Source organism: Myotis myotis, unplaced genomic scaffold, assembly GCF_014108235.1.
Source record: "Myotis myotis isolate mMyoMyo1 unplaced genomic scaffold, mMyoMyo1.p scaffold_m19_p_16, whole genome shotgun sequence".
NCBI lineage: Eukaryota > Metazoa > Chordata > Mammalia > Chiroptera > Vespertilionidae > Myotis > Myotis myotis.
This window is the reverse complement of record NW_023416320.1, coordinates 5,397,153-5,422,969: the sequence shown is the minus strand read 5'-3', so window position 1 is coordinate 5,422,969 and position 25,817 is coordinate 5,397,153. Positions and strand designations below refer to the sequence as shown.

Genomic DNA, 25,817 nt, shown 5'->3' with positions numbered 1-25,817 from the left:
TTTTCCATTGAATATTTTAGGATCATAGTAGACTGCAGGTAACTAAAACCACAGAAAGCAAAACCAGGATGAGGGGGACTACTGTAATAGAGGCTGAAATAGTGGAGAAAGACTTCTCAGAGGCCATTGGACTTCAACTTCAAACCTATTCAAAGGGTTTTGAATGTTGGCTTGGAGGATCAGCACAGACTATTAGGGAGACAGCATTATATAGAGTAGCCCAGTGCACGAATTGGTGCACCAGTGGGGTCCCTTGGCCTGGCCTGCGGGATAGGGCTGAAACTGGCTCTTCGACATCCCTCGAGGGGTCCTGGATTGTGAGAGGGCACAGGCCAGGCCGAGGGACCCCACCAGTGCATGATCAGGGCCAGGGAGGGACATGGGAGGTTGGCCAGCCAGGGAGGGACTGCAGGAGGGCTCCAGGGCGTGTCCGGTCCATCTCACTCAGTCCCGGTCGGCCGGACCCCAGCAGCAAGCTATCCTACCAGTCAGAGCATCTGCCCTCTGGTGGTCAGTGCACATCATAGTGAGCAGTTGAGTGGCCTTAGCATACATTAGCATATTACACTTTGATTGGTTGAATGGATGACCAGACACTTAGCATATTAGGCTTTTATTATGTAGGATAGTGCTCCTCTTGGAGTCTGTCTGGGCAGTGGGGATTCTGACCATACTTACTAGCTGTGTGATAGTTAAGTAGAACAACTCACTCCTGTACTTCATGTGGGAAAAGGGTAACTCACTCATAGGGCTGTTGTAAACAGTCAGTCAATTTGTTAGGCTGTAGGCTAACTGGGCAGGACACTTGAAGATCCACATAGCAGAAATAATGTCTCTGTTGCAGCTCCTGAACTCTGCCATAGCAGTGTGTTATGCCTTGTCCCCCACAAAGTCCATATGTTGAAACACTACCCCCCCCCCCCAATATGATGGTGGGGCCTTTAGGAGGTGATTAGGTTTAGGTGAGGCCATAAGGGTGGTGCCTCTAGAAAGATCAAGAGACTAGATCGCTCTCTCTGCTCTTCACCATGTGAGGACACAGCAAGAATCTATGCACCAGGAAAAGGAATCTTACCAGACACTGGATCTGCCAGCACCTAGGTCTTGGACTTCCCACACTCCACAACTGTGAGAAATACATTTCTGTTGTTTAAGTCACCAGGTCTGTGGTGTTGCGTTACAGCAGGCTGAACAAGCACAGACATACTGGAAAGCATTGGGGACAGTAGGTAAATGAATGGTGGTGGCTGTATGTCAGCAAAATTTTATTTGTGGACAATGAAATCTGATTTCATATCATTTTTACACATCGCAAAACATTGTGATAGTTTTGATCCCCCCCACCACCACCACCATGATTCAAAAATGTAAACCATTCTTAGCTCTCCGACCATACACAAACAATTGGCATGCTGGATTTGGTCCAGGAGCTATAGTCGCTGACCCAAGATAGAGCATCAAGTAACTTGTTCCAAAAGCTAGTCCCACTTATCAGATAGGAAAGTGGAATCTAGAGAATTCATGCAAGATTCTGGACAAGAATTTCTGCTACATGCATCTTCCAGCGTCTTGCCCGGTCAAGAGGGAAGAATTGCAACAATTCCAGGTACGGAATCTGAGCTTCTTCCTCACCATGGATTGCTCTCTGCGGATCAGCTGTTTTTACATATTATTTTTAGAACTTTCAAAATGGCAGCCACAGAAAGCCAATACCCCAAACAGAAGCCAGAGAGAACTAATTTGAAGAGAAATCAACTTCTCCAGTGAACACTAGTTATTTACTTTGGATTCGGCCACTAAGCCTAGGATAGAAATGAACGAAAATATACCCAAAGGCATATATATGAGCATGAGGAGTTAGACCCTCTGTACCCCCACCAAAAACCCCCCCAAAAACTGGGTTGGACTTTTTACTTTAAAATACACTCTTGAATTTAATGATCTGTGACTTGCTCCTTTCCCCTCAGCTCAGCAAGCTTCCGCACTCCCCTTCTCCTCCTCACTTTTGGGGAAATAATGGATGTTTCAAATAAAAACAGGTGTAAATCACTGTATGAATAAAATGAATAAATATGATATGCCTGGAAATAGTCCTTAATTGGAAGCTATGTTTTTCCCTTAGCCTGAGGGAAGGCAGAGCTTACATTTGTGTGTTGCCTTGGTTTTTTGAAGGATTTCATGTACAGTTAGCTCTTTTTTTTTTTTTTTTTTTGCAGATTTTTTTAATTGTAAAAAAGGTGTTTGCATGCTCTACGAATTTATCATTTCTCCCTCTTCCACCCCAGGGTAAGTTGTATGGTCAATGAATCACAATGAACTGGCCCTTAGCTGGTTGCCCTGCCCCCTCCTAGTCTCTTATCCACGTCACAGGGACTCTGCATCCACGTCAACCGACAGTTTACAGAAGAGCCGATGTTGGCTCATGCCTCTGTGCCTTTGCTCACACAGTTCCTTCGGAATTGAACGATTTCCACCCTTAAAGCAGGCTATCTTGGCTGCAGAGCAGAAAGAACAAAGGATGCAGATTTGAGGAAGTTCTAAAGTAACCAGGCTGCCAAACACCAGAGGGATGCCAAGCTATTCTGCGTGTGTATGTGGTCACCTTTTTGTAGAGAGGTCAAAGGCTTTTGCCAACATCATCTGTAAGCTTCAGTGCTTCCAAGTGTCTTTTTATTTTTTAAAACATGTTTTATTGACTTTTATTTAGAGAGAGAGGAAGGGAAGGGAGAGAGAGAGAGAAACATTGATGAAAGAGAACATCCATCGATCAGCTGCCTCCTGCACATCCCTCACTGGGGATCGAGTTGCAACCCAGGCATGTGCCCTGACCAGGAATGGAACTGACGACCTCTTGATGCATAGGTCGATATTCAACCAGTGAGTCACACCGGCCGGGCCCAGGTGACTTCTTAAAGCAGGGGTGGGCAGACTTTTTGACTCGAGGGCCACAATGGGTTCTTAAACTGGACCGGAGGGCCGGAACAAAAGCATGGATGGAGTGTTTGTGTGAACTAATATAAATTCAAAGTAAACATCATTACATAAAAGGGTACGGTCTTTTTTTTTTTTTAGTTTTATTCATTTCAAACGGGCCGGATCCAGCCCGCAGGCCGTAGTTGGCCCACCGCTGTCTTAAAGGAAGGAATTAACAGACATATGGGCAGTAAAAGAAAACTCTACAGGAAAATGAAGATAATCAAAGAATGACCTTTATTTGGATGTTTTCTATGTAAGACTATGTTGGGCTGGGATGGGCCTGATTCCTGGACTGACTGGACTTGGATTAGATCCTGAGTCCTACCATCTGTCATTGTTCTTCTAAAATTGTAAAGGGATCCTTTCTTATTTCTAGTCAACAATCATGTTGGGGGCCCCACCGAAGCATTAAGGATGTGCTAGGTGCTAAAGTAGGGGTTGTAGGTAGAGGCACAAAACAAAACTAAAATGGTCCTTCTTGCAGTCCATGCAGTCTAATGGGAGTAGACACATATGTATAGACATTTGCAATGCAACACGTTAAAGGATCAGATAGCAGTGACACGGGATACCATGGAGCCCAAAGAGGAACATCTTAGCCTTCGATGGGAAGGGCCAGGGAGGGTTGTCTAGAGGATCCAACCGCTCAGTGTCTTATCTACTGTTGGTCCAGCTTCAAAATTCCAGCCTCTCAAAGCTGGCTATCCCTGTGGTCACAGCATCCATCCAACGGAATTGTCGCCACTTGCTTAATTCTCTGATGGGATGTAACTTCACAAGACAGGGATGGTTTGGATTTTGCTCATAACATGCCCTCACCACGTGACAGTACCTGACACCTAATAGGTACCTTATAAATATGGGTTGTGTGCCAAGCAAGAAGGTATTTGCACATGAATTTTCACCCTTCCCTCCAAGTGCTGAGGGGAATTCTGTTGTACTATTTAATGACGTCATACTGCATTCCGAACTCTGAGCCAAGTCTCGAAGGAAACAGCAAAATAAGGAAAAACATGTTTTAGAATATTTGGACCCAGAGGAGCCTTGGATGCCGGTTGATTCTCTGCCTCGGTTGTACAGATAGATGGTTGAAGTTCAGAGAAGTTGTGCTGTAATTGTTAGAACAGGTCACCCAGGTAATTAGTTTAGAGCAAGTCGAAAGACCAGGTGTCTCCAATTCCACCCTCAGTTCCTTCCTCTGAGTCCCACATGCTCCTCTGTCGGTTACAGATGTGTAGGGGGGAGAGGAAGGATTCCGAAAAGGACTCGTTGCTTCTGCTAGCACGCAGACCACTTCTGAATTCCTCAGGAGCCTCATCTTGCAAATAAGGCTTTGTGGAACAGAATATTTTATGTGATAGGATTATGTTCTACAAAAACCCCCCCAAAATGTAAAGGCTGCTTTCTTCGGCGATAAGTAATTGCTCCTGGCAGGAGAGCCTTCTGCTTTATAGAAAAGACCCCTTCTCCTGCTTTCATCTGATAGCTCAGTGAGGCCCCAGAGGGAAATGTTAGGAACAAATGCTTATTTGAGCTATAAAATTCCCTTGAAAAGTGAAGCTTGAAATCCTTTAGGGATCCCAGTGTTCTTTCAGGATTGATTTTGACACTGTAGAACTAACATCCTAACTAACTTCCAGGCCTAAATATATTGTGACTCGTGCTTGGAGAGTTTAAAGAATATTTTAAAATAAGTTTTCATATCAAGAGCAAAAAGACATAGTTTGTAGTCTGTGACTTTAGAATTACCCTTAAGCAGCATTTGCTACAGTGGTGCCAGGAAGAAGTGAGAACAAAGGATAAGTTGCAGGGATGGGATTCCGTCCTAATAGAAAAACATTAAGTGACCAGAAAATGCACCAGGAAAAAAACAAAATAAGAAAACTTTTTATCCACAATAAAAATTCATGATTTCTAACATTTATTGACCACTCAAAATATTCCAGGCATTTGTAAGCCTTTACAGTAGTTAAAGCAGTAACTAATATTCATAACAGCCCCATGGAGGAAGGTACAATTAATATCCTCATTTTAAAAAGAGTGTACTTGCCCAGCTGGTGTGGCCCAGTGGTTGAGCGTTGATCTTGAACCAGGAGGTCACGATTTGATTCCTGGTCAGGGCACACGCCCAGGTTGCAGGCTTGATCTCCAGCCGGGGGTGTGCAGGAGACAGCTGATCAGTGATTCTCTCATCATTGATGTTTCTGTCTCTTTCTCTATCCCTCTCCCTTCCTCTCTGAAATCAATAAAAACACATTAAAATAGAATGAAATAATAAGTGAACTGAGGCACAAAAAAACTAATGGAACTTACTGGGGGCGATATTCTAGGAAGTGGTAGAGTTCATGTTCAGGCATAGGCAGTTTGGTTCCAGTGCCCACTGTTTGTTTTTGTTTTTGTTGTTTTCCTTTAAGTTAAAATTTTAAATCTTAAAGTAACATAGTCCCTGTTGGAATACTTCCTGATCCCAAAATTGTACTTACATGAATTAACAGAGACACAACACAAATATTTATGTACAAGAATGTCCTTCAAACCTTTCCTTCCAATAATAGGAATTGGAAACATTCCAAATGCCCAACAATTAAGGGTCTATTAAGTGCTTGATTTAAAAATGGAAAAAAGAAAGTAAAGCTCAAAGAAAAATATGAAGTCACTCATAATTCCTCTCCTTTGAAATAACCACAAAGAAATTGCTGAGCAAATGTTTCCAGCTTTCTCTCTGCATTTTATTTCAGATATGAAATTGGGATCATACTGCATATATTGCTTTATGATCTGACTTTTCTTTATAGATCATATTATAAATCATTTCCAAGCCATTAGTTATTAGTCTAATTACTCATTTAATGTCTTCCCAGTATTTCATCATTTATACAAATTGTGATTTATTTAACAAAACTTCTATTGTTAGATCTGGGCTCTTTTATAGATTTTTTAAAATATATTTTTTATTTCAGAGAGGAAGGGAGAGAGAGAGAGAGCTAGAACATCAATGATGAGAGAGAATCATCAATCAGCTGCCTCCTGCATGCCCCCTACTGGGGACCAAGCCTGCAACCTGGGCATGTGCTCTGACAGGGAATGGAACCAGCAACCTTTCCGTCACAGTACAATGTCACAGTACACTGGCCAGGGCTAGACTCTACTTTCAAGAGGCTTAAAGTTTCGTTTTAGAATCATTACCTACATGTATGAAACACTATTGGGAGGAGATGTGTGGTAATTCCGCCATGGCATACTCTTCTACTTTTAGTTGTCCAGTGAACATCTGCTTATTGTGTAATATTCAAATGCATCCTCCTGGGAAAATACTTCTCCATCTCTCCTTGCCTTGTGTAAGTATCTCAATCTTGATTCTTAGGGTTTCATATTCAAACTTCCAGTAAAACATGTAGCATTATATTAGCATGATCTCAGGAGTGTGAGCTTCTCCATGGCTGAGAAATGTCCTGCCAATTTCTGTGTCTCTGTCCACCTGGAACAATGGCCACCAAAAAAATGCATTTTTATTTTTCTTCAATGAGGCTTGTTGTTGCCCTTCACCACAACTCTTCTTTAAAAAACCTCCAAACCCCAAAATGTGGCACTGCAATTTACTACTGCTAAACAAATGTGTAAATGTAATGACTGTGGTTACCCAATTGTGCCTGTGGAAGGCTTCCTTTCTTTAAAAAAAAAAACAAAAACAAAAAACCAGCACAAGAAACAGGTAAACACTTTGGTTTGTCATGTTTCTGAAGCACTATGTGTCACCACTTCTTTGTGCCATGTTTGGTCTCCTGGGTCACAGTGCCTCCTAATGTCTTCTTTACCAGGATTTCTTCTTCTGTCTCCTGGAGCCACTCTAAGGTGGAATACAATGTTCTGTTCAACACCTTCTTCAGGTGGGATAGGCAAATCTTGTTGCTTTGCAGGAAGAGTGATGTTTAATTTGTTTTCTTATGATTCAGAGACTATGATTCATTACCCAGGTCCCTGTCTCTTCTCCTCTCCTTTTTCCCTATTCCTGTCTCCCTTGCTCCATCTCTGGGATGACATGCTTCTCATACCCCACACCCCCCTTTATGAGTTCTTTCCATTCTCTCCCCTAGATACTGCATTCAACTATGTGTTCATGGTTCAAATGTACTTTGACCCTTCAGTCTCTCCATGGTGCCAACCTTAATCTCCAGGACCTTCCAGTGAATGGACAATTAAGTCTCAATGTCTTATAGTGAAACTTCCAGTAAAGAAAATCTGGTCCATTTGTGGGTCAGGTGTCTACCCCTGGTCCAATAAGCTGATGCCAACTTGGAGAGGGTCATGTGGAACATGACACGTGGATCTCAAAAAAGGAGACTGAAAGTGAGTAATGAATTGGCTGTTAGGACATATGCAGCAATTTATAACTCCTTCTTCCTGCTCTTCTAATCCTACCTAATAAATATTTCTCATATATATTCCCCTCCCACTGTTTTGGCCCTCATATATTCTTGCTTAGATTACTGTGATAGTCTCCTATTTGGTCTACATGCTTCTGATCTCCTCCCCCATGCTAATATACATTCTACATTGCTGCCTTTGGGAAACATAAAGTCTACTATTTTCCTAATTCAGAATCCTTAATTGCCTCCTACTTCTTATGAAATACAATATAAATAGTTTTAAAGCCAGATCCCTTTCTACTTGCTCCATCCCTCTGCTCACTAGTCCTCTACTTGGTTTAGGATAGTTGGTCTCACTGTTTTGAGTGGTTTGCTGCTCACAAGCCCACAGTTCTCAGCATTCTTCTTCTCTGGGAGCTTCTGTAGCTCTTTGTATCACAGTACATATAAGAATGGCTAGAACACAGATGGGGCTCAACAAATGGTTGTTGAATGAATGAGATATGAAGAGATATGAGTAGACTATAAGAAGCGGGGCTCTGGTCATGACATTATTAGTCACCCATCTTAATAAGTTTTCCTAAACTATACTTCTTGACGCCTTAGGCGTCCAAAAAAAAATTGTAGAAATTACAATGAAAAAAAAATCTGTTTAATCTTCTAATTAATGTATAGAGTGACTCAGCAAAATGTCAAGTTTTTCTAACTTTGCCGGAATGAAATAAATTTAGTATAGTAACACAACCTCATGCTAATTACAAACCCTAATTGGCATCTTTTTTTTATATATATATATATTTTATTGATTAAGATATTACATATGTGTCCTTGTCCCCACGTTACCCTCTACCCCCCCCACCCCCCCGCTTATGCCCTCACCCGCCCGTTGTCCATGTCCATTGATTAGGCCTATATGCTTGCATACAAGTCCTTTGGTTGATCTTTCCCCTTTACCCCCACCCTCCCCTACCTTCCCTCCAAGTCCCGACAGTCCAATCAATGCCTCTCCGTCTCTGGATCAGTCCTTGTTCATCAGTTTATGTTGTTCATTATATTCCACAAATGAGTGAGATCCTGTGGTTGGTATTTATCCGCTCTCCAGTTCCATCCATGCTGTGGCAAATGGTAAGAGTTCCTTTTTCTTCTTCCTCTTCTTAAAGAATACCTTTCAGCATTTCATATAATGCTGGTTTGGTGGTGATGAACTCCTTTAGCTTTTTCTTATCCGTGAAGCTCTTTATCTGACCTTCTATTCTGAATGATAGCTTTGCTGGATAAAGTAATCTTGGTTGCAGGTTCTTGCTATTCATCACTTTGAATATTTCTTGCCACTCTCTTCTGGCCTGCATGGTTTCTGTTGAGAAATCAGCTGACAGTCGTATGGGTACTCCCTTGTAGGTAACTGACTGTCTTTCTCTTGCTGCTTTTAAGATTCTCTCTTTATCTTTTGCTCTTGGCATTTTAATTATGATGTGTCTTGGTGTGGTCCTCTTTGGATTCCTTTTGTTTGGGGTTCTCTGCGCTTCCTGGACTTGTAAGTCCATTTCTTTCACCAGGTAGGGGAAGTTTTCTGTCATTATTTCTTCAAAAAGGTTTTCAATATCTTGCCCTCTCTCTCCTTCTGGTACCCCTATAATTCTGATGTTGGTACGCTTGAAGTTGTCCCAGAGGTTCCTTACACTATCTTCATATTTTTGGAATCTCTTTTCTTTTTTCTTTTTCGGTTGGGTATTTTTTGTTTCTTTGTATTTCAAATCTTTGACTTGATTCTTGGGATCCTCTTGTCTGCTGTTGGATCTCTGTAAATTATTCTTTATTTCAGACAGTGTATGCTTAATTTCTAGTTGGTCCTTTTTCATGTCCTCCATGGTCTCACTATACTTATTGAGGGATTCATTAAATTTATCGGCGGTTTCCATAAAATTCTTGAAAAACCTTATAAACGTGGCCTTGAACTCTATATCCAGTCGTTTGCTTTCCTCCATTTCTGCCATTTGTGACCTGTTTCTTTGTCTCCGCATTTTGGCAGCTTCCCTGTGTTGATAGAGTGGCCCTGCGCGCCAGGTGTCCTGTAGGGCCCAGTAGCTCAGCCTCCCCAGTTACCTGAGGTGGACAGTCTTGGTGCACTCTTGGTGCCTTGGTTGTTGTAGGATCACTGGGAGGAATTGACCTCCAGGCCAATTGGCTGTGAGAATCAGCTGTGTCTAAAGTGGGAGAACTTCTGTGCTGAAGACACCCTTCTGGGGCAAGACTTGCTTCAGTGGGGCTTTGGTGCTCACTGAGTCTGCTCCCTGAGTGTGTCCCTTATGGATCTGAGGAGTTGCAATCTGGATGGTCCCCCTCTGACCACTGGGTACAGTGGCTCCTGGATCTAAGGAGGTGCTAATTCAGCCTCTGCCTGAGGCCACACAGCAGGAGCCACGAAGAGGCTCAGCTGTGAAGCAATGCAAGCCGCTGGGGGGCCTTGGTCCTTCTCTTGGAAGTTCTGGGTCTGCCTGGCTCGGCTGCAGTTAGGTACATTCACATGCAAAAGCCTCTGCCGCAGCCTGGGTGGGGCGGGGTCTCAGGGAATCAAAGGGCGGATCAAGGAGCTATGGCTGATTTCCGCCTGGAGTCGCGGGACTCAGTGACCCGCTAATTGCTGCAAGCACCTCTGAGGGAAAGCCGCCTTCAAGTTCGCCCGCTGCCCGACAGACCAGCTTCTCCCTGTATGAGTCCTGGGTCCCCAGAGACTTCCCGGAACCGGAGTTCAGAGCAGTCGGGAGCTTGTGATTCAAAAAGACAGCCGCGTCCTCAGGTGCCACCCCCTTTCCTCCCCGAGCGCGCGGGCGAGCCGCAGTACCTTTGCACTTGTACCTCTGCACTTCACCTCTGTAGCTCCTCTGGCTCTCAGCGTGCTTTTCTTTCCTTCTAGTTGTAGAATTTACACTCAGCCAGCCTTCCTGTTGTTCTGGATGATGTTTGCTCTGTCCTTTGAGGTAATTTTCAATTGTTGTGAGAATCGGCAATTTCCCGGTGTTTACCTATGCCGCCATCTTAGTTTCTCCCCAAAATAACTATTCCTAATTGGCATCTTTAATGAACAAAACTATGAAACATTAAAATTGCTTTAAAATAGTATTTTTAAAATGCATACACAACCATTTTCAAACTTTATACCTATTGGGATAAAAATAATTTGCAATAAACACTGGAAACTGCCTTAAAAAATCTGGGATTTCGTTTTAATATCTATAAAATGAAGATTGATTGACCTCCTAGATATCTTCTGGTGCAGATATTTATATTTTAAAAATAAGCCAACATTACCTTGGTTCTTATCTTTATCCATTGCTGTGCCACAACAGGGACAAGTGTCCTATCTCTGTCCATTCCCAGTTTCTGAATAGGGATTGGCCTATAATAGGAGCTAAAAAAAATACATGTTGACTGGATACAGCTGATCAAGCTCTGAGCAGTTTCTGTAAAGGAAGAAAAATAACTGCATCCCAGGATATAGGCGAACCATTTTGGGAATAATGCTAAGTTAAACCTGACTGACGTTTACAAAAATACTTAAGCGGCCACTTGGAAACATATACTTGGCAAGTAGAACTGGATTGCTGGTGGGAAGGGAATTAGGTAGGAATACAGCAAACCAAGCTTTCCGTTGGGAATGGCTACAGAGAGCAGGTGGTGAGAAGAAATTGGTAAAAAATTTTAAAAAGAAGAAACAGAGACAGGTGACTGCCACTGAATTTAACTCACCAGCATTGCTACGCATGAGTCTCTTTCTCTGATGCATGAATGAGAAATAAAAAGAAGACGAACCATGATATCTGAAGCAGAGACTCAAAAGATAGAATTTGTAATGTCATGAGGATGATAATGATGATGTTTGCCAACATTTTATGATCTTTTACTATGTATGACACCTTGTATAATGGATATAAGGAAAGAAGATAATAGATTAAAGGGGAATGTAATGAGATTATCAACCGAAGGGCCTTAATGTAGTTGGAGTCAATGGATATTAAGTCCTCTTTTCTCCCCTTAGGGTCAAACAGACCTATATTTGCATATAAGCACACAATTACTAAACATGTGACCCTCAACAAGTTACTTAATCTCTCTGAGCTCAGATTTATTATCTGTGAAATGGGAAAATTACTACTTAGTTCATGAGGACAATTGTGCTAATTAAATGAAATATTATATGAAGAAGTAATTTGTTTACTTCCATGCAAATATAACATTTCAGATATTAACTCTTCATATTATTAAGCAGTTAGATAAAATGCATGCGCACAACCATGAATAATTAGCAGTAGGTAATTACGTAGGAGGAGTGGCAACAAGCATCATGGGACAATAGCTGAGTGAGATGAGGCAAGAGAAGTAATGGGGGCCAGATTACATTGGATCTTGTAAACCTCCGTCTACAAAAACTCTGACTTTTATTTGAGTGAATAGGGACCCAGTCCAATAGAGGGGTGTCATAAAATAATATATATCTTAAGAGAATCACTTTGGCTGCAGTGCTTAGAGAGACTATAGGAAGTTAAGGAAGGAGGGGGAAAGTCAGGCTATTGCAGTGAATCAGATGAAAAATAACAATGGCTTGAACCAGAGTGGTAGTGGTAGGGTTGGTGAGGAGTCATTAGATTCTGATATCTTCTGAAGATAGAGCCAAGATTATTTTCTGGCAAGTTGAGTGTGGAATATGAGAGAGAGAGATAGCATCGATGACACCTTTTCCAAGATTTTAGCCCAAGCAACCAGAAGGATGAGCTGCCATCTGTTGAAATGGGAAAGCTGCAGCTAGCCCAAGTTTGAGGAGGAAAGATTAGGAATTGAATTAGGATATGTTGAGTTTGAGAGGTTGGTTAGGTATCCAGGGACATATATCAAGTAGAGCATTGAATAAACTCGTCTCGAATTGTGGAGATGCATCTGGCCTGAAGACATACATTTGGGCTTCGTTGGCATGTAGGTAGATGGTATTTAAAGAGATTTATGTATATCTTCATGTAGATAGGTGGTATTTAAAGAGATTCCGTGTGTCTGACAGCTGCTCTTTCCCCAAGATTGGTTTCACCTTGTTTTAGCTTAGGTCCAAGAAGTGAGAGTCTCCCTTCTTTCATCCCTTCCATCTCTCTGCCCTACCCCAATGACTCTGCGCTTCTCCAGGGGATAGGGATCCATCCACATCTCAGGTCCCTTGTGCTTTGTGTTTACGATCCATCCACATCTCAGGTCCCTTGTGCTTTGTGTTTATCCCTTTGCCTCTACTCAGCTTCCCCAGTGAAATGACTGCCATACTTGTTTGGGATTTTGGTTCAAGCCACAGGCGGGGGGGGGGGGGGGCACGAGGGGGGGTTGGGGGGGGAGTAAAGCTGAGTGATGCAGGAAGTGAACTCATGGCCTAAGATTTGGGAGTCCGGTACACCAACCACTGGAAATTTCGAAGTAGAGGATTTTTTCTTCCGTGTCCAAGAGTTAGGTGTTAATCAGCACCCTCATCACAAGTGCAAGTTTATTTACTTTTTATATTCTGGGGGAAATTTTAGATAGGATACATGAGAATTGCCATTTGCCTTCAAGCAGTGTGTGCTTTAGTGGGGGAAGTTGGTGCTTACTCATGAGAAACCACAATGTATTCAGAAGAAAAGAATGAGACAATGGGTGGAAGGAGGGGTTACCGAGAAATCAATTATTCCTATTTGATCATCACATTCCAGACTAAATGTTATATCATCAGCAAAGTCCTCATTAATTCCCCATAAGAATGATCAAGGGAGCCATGATGCTCCAGAAAAAGGAATCTTATTTTTGTAAAAATCACATACCTCCTTTGTAAGAAAAATATAAAAAAATGAAAATAAACAAAGAAAAAGAAAACTTCATGACCAGAGATAACCATGAGACTGTCCTTTGGGTATTTTTTCTTTGTACATATTTGTCTTATAAAAAATGAGGTCATGCCCAGCTGGTATGGCTCAATTGGTTGGATGTCATCCCATGTACCGTGAGGTCACTGGTATGATTCCCGGTCAGGGCACATAACCCAGTTGTTGGCTTCATTCCTGGTAGTGGGTGTGCAGGAGGTAGCGAATCAATGTTTCTCTCTCATCGATGTTTCTCTCTGTCTCTCCCTCTCCCTTTCTCTCTCTCTCTCTCTCCCTCTCCCTTTCTCTCTCTCTAAGAAAAAATCAATAAAAACATATATTTTTTAAAATGAAGTCATATTATACTTCTTTGTAGCCTCTTTTCTCATGAGACAGCAGAGCTGGAGAGTTTTCCATGTCTCTAATCATTTGACAACATCATTTGGCTACCTTCCAGTTATGAATATTATGGCTTTATCATGATGGCAAGATTGTGGCTTGTGTCTTCAGCATCCAGAACAATGATGAGTGACAGGATATTCTCAAAGCCACAGAATATTAGAGTTTAAAGCTCCCTCAGGCATCATCTAGTTAACTTCCTGTTTTGCAGATGAGTAAGTTGAAGCTCAACATGTTAAGTAGACTGACAGGTCAGATGGTCAGAAAGCTGCAGAACCAGAATTGAAACCCAGTGCCTGAACTCCAAGCCCAGGGTTCTTTCAGTACAACATCCGGATTCCGAGTCAACCCAACATCTGTGCAGTAAAAGAAGAGGGTACCCTGTGCAAGAGGAGAAGATAACACCAGAGGTGACTGTGGTTCTTTTGGAACTTTCAGTTTTACTTCAAACCCTGGGACCCCAGAGTCTCATAGAGAGGTAAAGTTGCAGTGTGAGGAATGGAGAAGGGGCAGATTGAGGAAAGGAACTCAGGAGCTCAGGTTTGCAAAAGCTACAGTTGTACAATAGCTCAGCTCTAGCCAACGCCCTGAGGGGTGCAAAAAAAGACCTAGAAAAGTCTCAATTCTAGTTTCACATTATTACTGAAGGGCCCCCATTGCTTAGCTCTGAGCCCTGGTAAGCCTATTCTATTCACATTTCAACTTTGCTCATGGTCATGGGTGATTTTCAGTTTTGATTTTGACAACCCAGAATGTTCTTGGCTTCCTGGAATCACTCGCCATGCCTCCTTGCTGTGGAGAGAGGAGAGGGGTCATCTGGAAGCTGCCTAAAACCTTCCCGTGGCCTCGGGGTAAAAAGTTCACGTCCCTCTGTGAGGCATGGGAGACTCTCCACAACCCAGGCTTTGCCCACCTGGCTCGACTCCACCATTTTGTTTTCAGCAACATCGAACTTCCTGTAGGTCCCCTCACAAAGCCCTTCTAGTTTTTCATCCGTTTCCTGCTTTCTAGAATGCACTTCCTCGCCTTTTACCCTGGTTAGTCTCACTTAGCTGAATTTGGTGTCCTCCCCTCTCTATTTAAATAACTCGAAAATTCCATCATCTGTGATGGTTATAGAAATATTCTTGGCAGTTTTCAGTCAAATGATAGAACTTGGTCTTAAATCTTATGCTCCCATTAGGATCAGTGTTGCTTCACCCAGTGGCAGGTTCTGAATCACTGGGCACCCGCTAACCAATGCAGCACTAATGAAGCAAGGAGCATCAGTTCCCCAAACTTAGGATCCAGAGAGAACCCCATAGATGGTTTTTCCCAGCTGCAAGTGATCTGGATGGCATTGATGGTTTTCTCTAGTACTGCACTTAGGAGATTGCCTTAAATATTGGCCGTGGCAAAATGGTGGGTAAGAAATTGCACATTCATCGAAAGGCGGCAGCCTGATAGAAGTGCATAAACATGGTACTCATCTCCAAATTAAATTACCATATGTACATGGTTGGGCTTGTCATTTATGTACTTGTGTATTTATATACCCATCATCCTTAATCACCTACAAGAATGAATGAGTACATTTAAGAACAAATGTTTGCAACATTAAGCTAACGGGTAATTGAAAATTTCCTCTTGGAGGAGAAAGCTGAAAGACAACCAGACAAGACAAAAGCTTTTAAAGCAACAGCAAGTCTCGCTAACATCATATAGTTTGATTTTAGCTCAACTGAAAGGAAATTCCTGGTGAGATGGTCTCCACATTATCCTCTTTAAAGCATGCCAGACCCAGCATGGGGAGACAGCTCAGCTTATCAGAGAGAGCACTGGGTTTTGCATCAGGAAACTTGAGGCCAATTCCTTGCTTAGCCATTTCTGGGTGTGTGCTTATAAGAAATTCTTGTAACTTCTCCGAGTGTGTTTCCTCATGTTTCATCTGGCAACCTTGCCACTAGATTTGAAAATCACAAAATGCATAATCTTACTTTGAGTTTCTAATTAAATCTTATTTACACCAAAGTTATTTTCCATACAAAAATAGAGTCCAGAAATAGTACTGCGCCTACTGTTGCTACTATTACAATGACTACTACTAATAGTAGTGGGTATTTATTGAGAGTTTATTACATGCCTGAATTGTTACAGCATTTTACATGAATTCATCATGTTTGCTGCATAAAACCCTTATGAAATAGCTAGTATTGTTTTTTTCTTCTTTGTAGACAAGGAATTGGAGACTCAGAGATGTTAACTTGCCTTAGATCATACAGCTAGTAATTGAAAGACTGGGATTTAAATTCAAGCTTGGACTCCATAATTTAAACATTTGCCATCATCTTCTATTCCCTGTCTAATAATAATAGTAAAATTAGCTTACAGTTGGACAGTGCTTTGTTCTTTCATGGAGATAATCTCTTTTTATCCTTATAGCTGGTCCTGTGAAATAGTGGTTATTATTCCTATTGCACAGATGTGAAACTTGGGTCAAAGAGATTAAGGGATTTGCCCAGAGTCACCCTGCTCTGGAATAGTAAAATCACATGGTTGTCCCACTTTGGCTGGGACTAATAATTTCTCCCACCTGTTTCTGGCTCTTCTCTGCTTTTGTTGGCACCTCTCCAATGATTATTCCTTCTAAGAGAACCCCAATTGAGTCCTTGTATTTTCAATTTGCTTGGAGCACTCTCTTTTCTATCATTCTCTGTGATACTCTATCTATGACGCATGAGACTAATTGTTTCTCCAAGTTACCACAGGATTCTGTAGAGCTTAGAATGAGCTACCATGGATTTCTAGCCCAGATGGTACTGGCATTTAAGGAAATCACTTGGGAGGACTACTCAAGGTGAATTCGACCTCTGATGCCAAGGTCATCTGCTCCCCTGTTGCTGAGCCCACCACTTATCCATACTTCCTCTGAAGGCAATACAAGGCCATCCTTAAACAGAGCATCCATTATGCCATTGCTGCCTGCAGATTTTAGACATGCACCCCACTTTCTGTTGTCTGTGATTTTGAATGCTCCATAACGTGGTCTTGATTAAGCTGTCCAAACCCTGCAGCCTGTTGCCTGTCAGTCATGTCACTTTTTTCTAGGCTGTCCTAGCACCATGTCCTTAGGGTGCTTCTCTCCTTACCCTTGGCTTAGCTAACATAGTTTCAGCCTAGACATGACCTTCCCCACAAAACCTTCCTTGACTCCCTACACCACACCTCTGCTCTCCTGTGCTCTCCCATCTCTTACAGTATCTTTTAAAAAGACTCTCTCCTCATCTATCATTTATTACATTGTCTTGAGTCGGCCTGTTAAGTTGTCCATCTCCTGCAATGAGCTCTTTGAGAGTAATGCTTTTGTGTATGCTGTGCACATAATAGGTGCTCAATAAATAGCTGTTGATTAAATGCTTACTTTTATCTCTGAAGTCACCAAATCGTTTGAGGGGATGTCCTTATTGCTGTCCCTACCTTCTAGACTGTGAGTTTCCTGAGGGCAGACATTCTGCCTTATTCAACACTGTATCCTCAGTGGCTGGAGGAGACACTCAGTAAATGAGGAACTAACCAGAATTTCAGATCCTCTAACTCTGACTTCTGCCTGCCCAGCCTACCCCATTCCTCTACACAACTGCTCCCTTCTGTTTTCTCTTTATTGCAATGCCTTCATCCATGGTCTGATCTGCAAATTTGAGCATTTGCTTATATTATTTGCTCTCACTTTTCCTGTGCTGTATGTGTTCATATCCCTCTCTGCCAATGCAAATGTAATGTGAGCATAAATGGGATTTTACTTTTTGTATCATTGTAACTTCTGCCACCTTCTTTTTAATATTTTAAAAATTAGATATTTATCCAGGAAAAATGTCCATATTTGATAAGCTCTTAAAAATGTGCTAATAAGCCTGGCCAGTGTGGCTTGGTCTTTGAGTGTTGACCTATGACCCAGGAAGTCATGATTCAATTTCTGGTCAAGACACATGCCCAGGTTGTGGGCTCGCTCCCCAGGGTGGGGCATACAGGAGGCAACCGGTCAATGATTCTCTCTCATCATTGATGTTTCTATCTCTCTCTCCCCTCCCTTCCTCTCTAAAACCAGTAAAATATATATTTTTTAAGATATGCTAATGGATAGGTGCTTTACATATAGGTCACATTGATCTTCACAGTAATCATAAGAAGTAGGCAGGGGGAATGAGGACACATTTGTAATACCTTAACTAATTAAAAAAAAAAAAGAAAAGAAAAGAAAAGAAGAGAAAAGAAAAGAAAAGGAGTGGGCACTGGGGAAATCAAGGCTAAGTAAGGCTGCGACTTGTCCAGATGGTGAGTGTTAGAGTAGCATTTAAACACCAAGACCATGTTTTCAACCTTTCCTACCTCTGTATCATGGACAATTCAGAAAGCAGAGAAGCAATAAAAATAATATAAAACCACCCATAATTCCAATTCACTACTAGAGGTCATCACTGCTAGCATTTTGGTATGTGGTTTTCCAGTCAGTTAGCCTCCTCCACCATGACTCCCAATGACCCCACCCCCAGCTAGTTACCCTCTGTGTAATACCCTCCCCCGGAGTGAGGGCTGGATTTAGTGACTCAGTTATAATGAATGGAATAAAGCAGAAATGACTGAATATAACTTCTGAGATTAGGTTATAAAAAGATTGTGGCTTCCATCTTGGCTCTCTCTCTCTCTCTCTCTCTCTCTCTCTCTCTCTCTCTCTCTCTCTCTCTCTCTTTCTCTCTCTCTCTCTCTCTATCTGGGAGAAGCTGACTGCCATGTTGTGAACAGACCTATTGAGAAATCCACGTGGTGATGTAACAGGACTCTGATCAACAGCCAGCGAAGACCTGAGACCTGGGTGAGTTTGGAAGCAGCTCCTCCCCAGTTGAGCACAATGATGCCCATTCCCCCTTCCCCCTCAGTCAACACACTGATTCTGGGTTTGTGAGAAAGAGTGACCCAGAGACACCCAGCTAAGTGGTGCCTGGATTCCTGACCCAGCATCTGTGGATAATAAATATTTGTTGTTTTAAAGTGCTAATTGAGGGAGGCCGTGTAATTTGATACATAAAAATAGGTAGATAATAAACCCATATACATAAAGATGGTTAATCTGTTTTACTCTTTATTACAGATCAACATTTAATTTTTGGAGTGAAACAAACTGGTAAATCATGCTTGGATTTAACAGTCTTCTTTAAAATACTTTTTAAAAAATTGTGAAATAATAGCCACATATTGAAAGTACACAAAGCTTAAATACACAGCGGAAGAATCATAAACAAAGTCCCTGATTCCAATTCCAGTATACTTCATTTTTAAATAAATCTGAAGCTTATATGTAAAATGAGTATTTTATCTTCAAAGAGAAGATAAAAAAAGAAAGCTGAATATATGTACCATTTTAGGGTGGTTTAGAGTCTGAATCAGTATGAAATATGGCCATACGCTTTTCTTTAACCACTAAAAGAGGAAATTCTTAGTTAAAATTAGTCATGAGGAGGAAGTCTAGGAATTGTGCCATAATAGTGGAGCACGCATAATGTGAGGGACAGAGTGGGGCCTCGGTACACAGTTGATAAATGAATAAGCAGACTTGGAATTAAAAACATGGATTTGTGCTCCCTCTCCACCTCTGGGAAGTATGTGATGTCATTGCTTAACATATGTGAGCTTTCATTTCCTCATCTCCCCCTCCCCCATGACTATAAAACTTTTTATGAAGACCCCAGAAATATTTTTTAATTTTTCAATTACGATTGACATACAATGCTATATTAGTTTCATCTGTGCAAACCAGTGATTAGAAATTTATATAACTTACGAGGTGATCATCCTGATAATTGTACCCACCTGACACCTTACACAGTTATTACAGTATTTTTGCCTATATTCCCTAGGCTGTACTTTACATCCCTGGGACTGGTTACTTTCCGCCTCCTTTTTAAAATGAGGACATGGTCATGAAGTTGTGAGGTTTAAAGAAAATGTCATTGTTTATAGGAGGCCATTGGTAGGCCACTTTGCACATAGCAATCCCTCAGAACATCAATTACTGTTGAACAATAATTCTGATTTCAGGACACTGTCAAATAGTGATTTATCACTATGTAAACTTAAGTAAGCACATACCTTTTAAAACATAGTAACTATTTCATATTAACTATTTCATATTAATTGATAAATGTGCATAATAATTTTTAAAAATATTTTTTTAAGTACAAAGAAGAAAGCATACTAGAAAATACTTAACAAAAGCAAAAATTTTCTTAATTTCACTTGAACATAACCAAAGAAAAACCAACTGCAGTGAAACTGAAGGAGTTGCTGAAATTTAGATTATGTCCTCTTTTCCATTGCCAGTGATAGTATTTTTATCAAATATCTAAGTGAGATCAAGTAAAAATTTAATGAAGTCACATAATTTGGAGTTATTTTTTTCTTTTTAACTCACATCTTTCCATTTTTTAGGTCGCACTGAGTAGCCTTCTACTATAAACGCCAAGTGGCTCACACTCTGATACTTTCGCCCGTCTCCTGTCTTTGGCCTCCTAATCATTGTTGCTACTTTTATAATTTTAAACTTAAAATGATCGATAATGTGTTCTTTTCAGCAATCAAATGTTTGCTGTTGTGCTGTTATTGACACTTATTTAAATGGATTTAACCCTCATCTCTAGTTCTTTTAATCATAACTTCTTCACTCGAGAGGGTGTGTGTGTGTGTGTGTGTGCGCGCGCGCGCAGGCAATAAATTAATCTTGTCATTGGATTAGTCTCCCAGTATACTTTCCAAAAGGGCTCATATAGTACCACGATTCTCTCATGTTTGAGAATGTCTTCAGTTTTAACATTCTTGAGTTACATTTTCCTTTATTTGAGCTTTGTGGGCATGACTGTTTCTATTGGAAAAATACCAGCGTGGAGAAATCTGGGGCCAGCGTGATCCCAGCGCACTCCCTTTCTTTGCTGGATGAAGTCATTCTCTGTAGTTAAAGTGGAGCAGATATGTCCGGTGCCCCCATGTAAATGATATTCTTCTAGTTTACTAATTTTTATATCTTTCAGATTTGCTATTTTTCTAAATATATACAAGCCCTGATTAATTACATCTCTGAAGCACTCTTCCATTTGTTGGGCACCCTCTTTAGGAAACAGAAGTTGTCTTTCTGTAAGCTGACTTTGAAGTCCTTATGTCATCATCTCTAATTGGTTTGTTCCGTTGATCTTTTCCTTTGCATTTACTGTGACGTCTAAAGCCCTTTCCTTTTATCATTGTTGGAATTTTTAGCCCTGCCTAGTCTGTTCTTCCCTGGTTTACATTTATTTCTTTGAATCTGTAAGGATGTTGCTCTGCCCCTCAATTGTTTCCTTAACCTGGCAATCTTCCTTTTGATCCCAGCCTATTGCTTCATCATCTTGTTTTTGGGTCTTGTATAAACGACTCCATACTGAGCTTTTTATTGCTCTTTTGCAGATTGTATGTCCTCTCCCTTTTGTGTTCTAGAAGGTTTGCATAGTTGAAATGCCATTGCCCCACTTTTTTCTCATGTTAGCATGGAGAGCCCTGCCCAGACCTCTTAGCTCTGGTTCAATGTGGGAAAGACATTAGTTTCTTTTTTGGCTTTGTCTTTGATGAGGTGGACTTGTCTTGTTGCTCCTAGTTCAATTGATCAGGGCAGATGGATCTTTGTGAACACTCTTCTGGATCCTAAGGATCCAGGGCGTGCGTGGGAGAAGAGCTCAGCTCTAGTTGCTAGTTGACCCCGCATGGGCTTTCTTCTAAGATCCCACAAAGTATCCTGTAGAGCCCACCCCACAGCCATTCATTCCACTATCTCAGCTCGAAACAAGGAAAAAGATTGGTCCCCGGGTGACCTTTGACCTTTCTGCCAGAGTCCTCTGTGCCTCACCCGTATTCTATGTTCTCTGCAACTGCCATGACACTCCTTTAACGTCATTTGCCATTTTGTGTCATTCCCTTGCTCAAAATCCTCCGAAGACTCCCATCTTACTTACTCAAGGCCAAGGTCAGCCAGGGCTTCCTGGTCCCTCTGTGTGATGGTCCCTTGGCTCGTCCATCTGCAGCCACACTGGCTTCCTTGCTGACCCCCAAATGCGCCATGCCCACATCATCCTCAGGACTTTCCATGGGCTCTGGGCTGCCCGGTAAAGATTTCTTCTGCTCCCACACTCTGCTGAGTGTCTGGGACCTTGCCACCTTTTCAGGTCCAATTTGGAAAAGAAAGCACAGGTCCCCTCTTTTAGGAGCTCTCACCTGGGGAGTCCTGCCAGTCCCAACCTGCCATCCTCATCTGACACTTAGTGACAAGACATGAGGCCCCCTTTTAATGAGTCCCCTTCCCTCCTTTTCCCCTCCCATGAAATCTTTACTTGATTTCAGGAGACAGGAAGCAGTCTGTTTCGGATCTATTATGTAGTTTCTATGTCTGGGACCAATATTTACACTTTGGGAGATTAAAAAACAAACCTTTTCTCTTCTGTTAATATTTCTCTTCCCTGAATCATCTGATGCTCTGCGTCTAACCACCAGAATGGGAGAAGGTCAGGGAAAGACTAGAAACACCAGGAAATACTGGGAGGCCTCTCTAATTAATACGTAAGAATATCACCTCCCAAGTGAACATCCCATGTATACCAGAGACGCAGTATATTAACTGTAATTTCTCAACACCCTGCAAAATCAGTACTACTGCATATTCCCATTTCACCGATGGGAAACCTGAGGCCCAGCGAAACCTGAGAAAACCTTGATGGTGTCTTGCCGTCAGGTATGTGAGCAGATTTTATTTAACGCTTGAGTAGGAAAGCAGGAGAGAAGTATATTTACATGAAGAGGACTGGAAGGACCTGCTGTAACAGACACGCCACAGAGGCTCCTGCTTGACGCTCCGAAAAGTCCCAGGTTTTGGATGAATGTGTTTTGTGCACTTGGCTGAGCGGCTGGCTGGAGAGAGCTAACCTGGTCTCCCTTTGGCTCGCTTGCATGCTCACATTTCTCTTGTGGGATGTGGCGGAAGCAGCATGGACATGGCTGGGAGCAGCCTGGTTCTCATCTTGGTTCCGCACCGAAGCTCAGAACCCCAGTTTCCTTAGCTGGAGTGTGTGGGTAACTAACTGTGCCTTGTTGACAGAGCTTGGGGAGACTTTAATGGGAAAATGTTGGGGAGCAAAAAGCATATTTGCCCCTCTCCATAGAAGCCCAGATACACGGAAATGCTCACAGTCGGCCCTCAAGGAAGGCATTACTCATCAGTGAACCCTTTTTGCACATTCTACCACCATGTGTAAGCAGAACAAGCCTCTGGACATGAAACAATGGTTTGTTTCCGATGATCAACATGAACCCAGGCTTCATCTTCTTCCAGCACACTAAAGGCCACAAGATGATTTAGTAGCACCTATAGAGCTTAAAGAAGAAAAGGATAGGACCCAGGGATGTTGCCTATAGGGTCCAATGAGCATTCACATTTGCAGGAAACAATGCTATCACTGGTGATGCAAAGGAGACAAAATAAATTATCTACAAACCCTCCTGGAAAGAGTTCTTTAAGACAGCTACAAACTGAGCGGTGAGAGCTCACATCTAGATGGCGACCAGAGAGAAGGCCTAGCAATGAGCAGTGATACAATTAAAAAAGAGTTGAGCTAAAATGTCACAATGATGGTTACAAAACTGAATGAAAGCCTGAAATTCATTCAGGAAACATAGTTTTTATGGTATATAAAATGGTGTCATAACAATGATCTAGACCCCCACACCTCAAATAATTATTAAAGACTGAAATGGGGTGTAGAGAAGAAAACTAAAGTGCTAAACTCATTGCCTTACAAAGGACCTATGACTCTTGTCTTGGTAAGGTGTTTATAGATTTTATTTTTCTTTAGGCATACCTGTACTTGATATTTTTCTAACACAAGCATTTATTTGATCAATAAACAGTGAAAGGTAAAAAAGATAGAAACAAAAGAAATAAAATACCCTAAGATGAATTTTATCTGAAATTTTGAAATCTACATGGGTTTTAGTCTCTAAGAAGCCATCTTTTTATTTATTTGTTCACTTCTGTGGGAAAATGACACAGGTAGGCTGGGATGGAAGTAGAACTCTACCCTAGTTATTGTGAGATCTGGCTGTCCTGCATTTTCCTGGTATAAAAGGGGAAGGAAAGAAAGTCATGAGGGATGGGCTCAAGTTTCTCCATGGTTTTACAAAGCTGGGAGGATGTTATGACCTTCATGTGACCCAGAACTTCCCCATGGAATTTAGGGTTCACTTGTAATAGTGGAGTGGGGGGGAAGGGGCGACAGTGTGTGTGTGTGTGTGATCCCAGAAATATCACTTGACTTCTTTTGGCCTCTGATTTCTCATCTGGAAATTGTGGGTAATGGGCTTTTCTCAAAGGTCCCTTAGAGGTTCAAACACATCAGGTGCACAAAGCATCTAACCTAGCAAGAGAAACAGTAGGTGCTTAATTGATGCTGCACCTTTACCTTCTCAGCACTGTTAGGTTTCTGTCGATCTAAACTTTAAGGGGAAAATGTGCTACTACTGGGCTTATTATCTGAAGAATTCCTCATGTGTCTCTGAAAATGAGAGGAGGGGGCTACCAAAGAGACAGAGGATGATATTCAAGGTGGAGATGCTAGGATCTCACTCTGTGCATTTCCCTGACAATCACTATAATTGGCAGTTTCTCCTCACGTTGGCATAACAATCCCTAATATCCTATGAAATACATTCAGAGAGAAATCTTTATATCTCCAATGAGGAGAGCTATTGCTATTTGATTTAGTAACTATAACTCAGAACTTTCTCCAGAAGAGAAAAGTTGCTTGCAGTTATCCATTTTGAACATAGAATGGTGAGAAAGTCAGCCTATTTATAGCTACCTCCTCATTTGGTTGCATAAGATAAGCACTTCTTGGGAAGGTGGTACTTCCCTAACTCAGGCTCTTCTAGCCCAGAAAGGGAAACTTTGGATGAATCATTGACCAAAGCTTGGCCAATCTTGATCTTTCAAAACCCAGTCTGGTATCACAGTCTTTAGGAAATCTCAAATCTTCCAATTCAACACGATCCCCTTATTCCTTCTAAGGGAGAAGCCAGTCTCGAGCCACATTTTCTAGACATTTGCCAGTAGGGTTCAGGGTCGGATTCTGCCAAGGAGAGATGCTGGCATGGTGCTTTGAAGGCTGAGGAGAAGCAGGCATCCTTATTCTCAGCACCAGCTGTCAGGGGGTTGGAGTGCTGAGATGCAGATGTTGCCAGTGGCTTCTTTTCATTCACCCTCCGGAGAGTTACCTAGTGCAGCATCCTTTCTGGATTCCAGGAATGGCAGCTTCCTGGATGCCTGTCCTTGAAGATTTCCCTACCACCACAACTCTAACCCATCCCACAATTGTTTAAACCTTTGATTCCCTGTATTAGGTCCCTTTTTGCTTGAAATACCTGTGAAGCCCCTATTTCCTTCCCCAACTTGGAAACACCCAGACTGAGTTAAGCATTGTGTTCCTGACCGTCTTTTAGCACATTAGTCCCAGTATTGCCCAAATCAGTAACTCAGAGGCTGAGTCTATAGCCTGGGGAGAAAGCTGAAATTTTGACAGTTTCTTCAACTGCTGAGGGGAACCAAAAGCTCTTTACATTAAAGAAAAAAAATCTGCAGGCAAATGAAAAGCCTGTGCAGCTAACCTCGCTATGTGTCAGGAAGTTCTTTGTAGAATGAATTCAGTGAGCGAATGGGGACTGAAACTAATGCAATCAATAATAGTATAGTCACAGACTCTGGTGAGTCATTTCAGTATCACTGGGTTAACCACTCGGATATGCTATGACTTCTTAATGGCCCCACAAAATCATTGACCTTTTTTCTTCTTTAAAAATCTAACCAATTAATCTACCAGTGGAAAACCAATGAAGTTTCCCCACTGCCTTCCACTTGACAACCACACGCTGGTTTTGTCGGCCTTGAGCGCCAGTCAGCAGCGTAAAGAAGGATGGAAAGTTCTGGCTGGGTAACTAAGTTGGTTAGAGCTTCATCCCGATATGTCAAGGTTGCAGGTGTGATCCCCAGTCAGGGCACAACCAGGAATCAACCAATGAAAGCATAAATAAGTAGAAAAACAAATCAACGTTCCTCCCTCCCTCCCTCCTCACTCCTTCCCTCCTCCCTCCCTCCCTCCTCCCTTCCTCC

The 25,817-nt window shown here is 41.9% G+C and overlaps 1 pseudogene; it reads left to right on the top strand.

The window, feature by feature from the left end:
* The window catches only part of LOC118670595, a 318,393-nt pseudogene that overhangs the window by 269,634 nt on the left and 22,942 nt on the right, over positions 1–25,817 (top strand).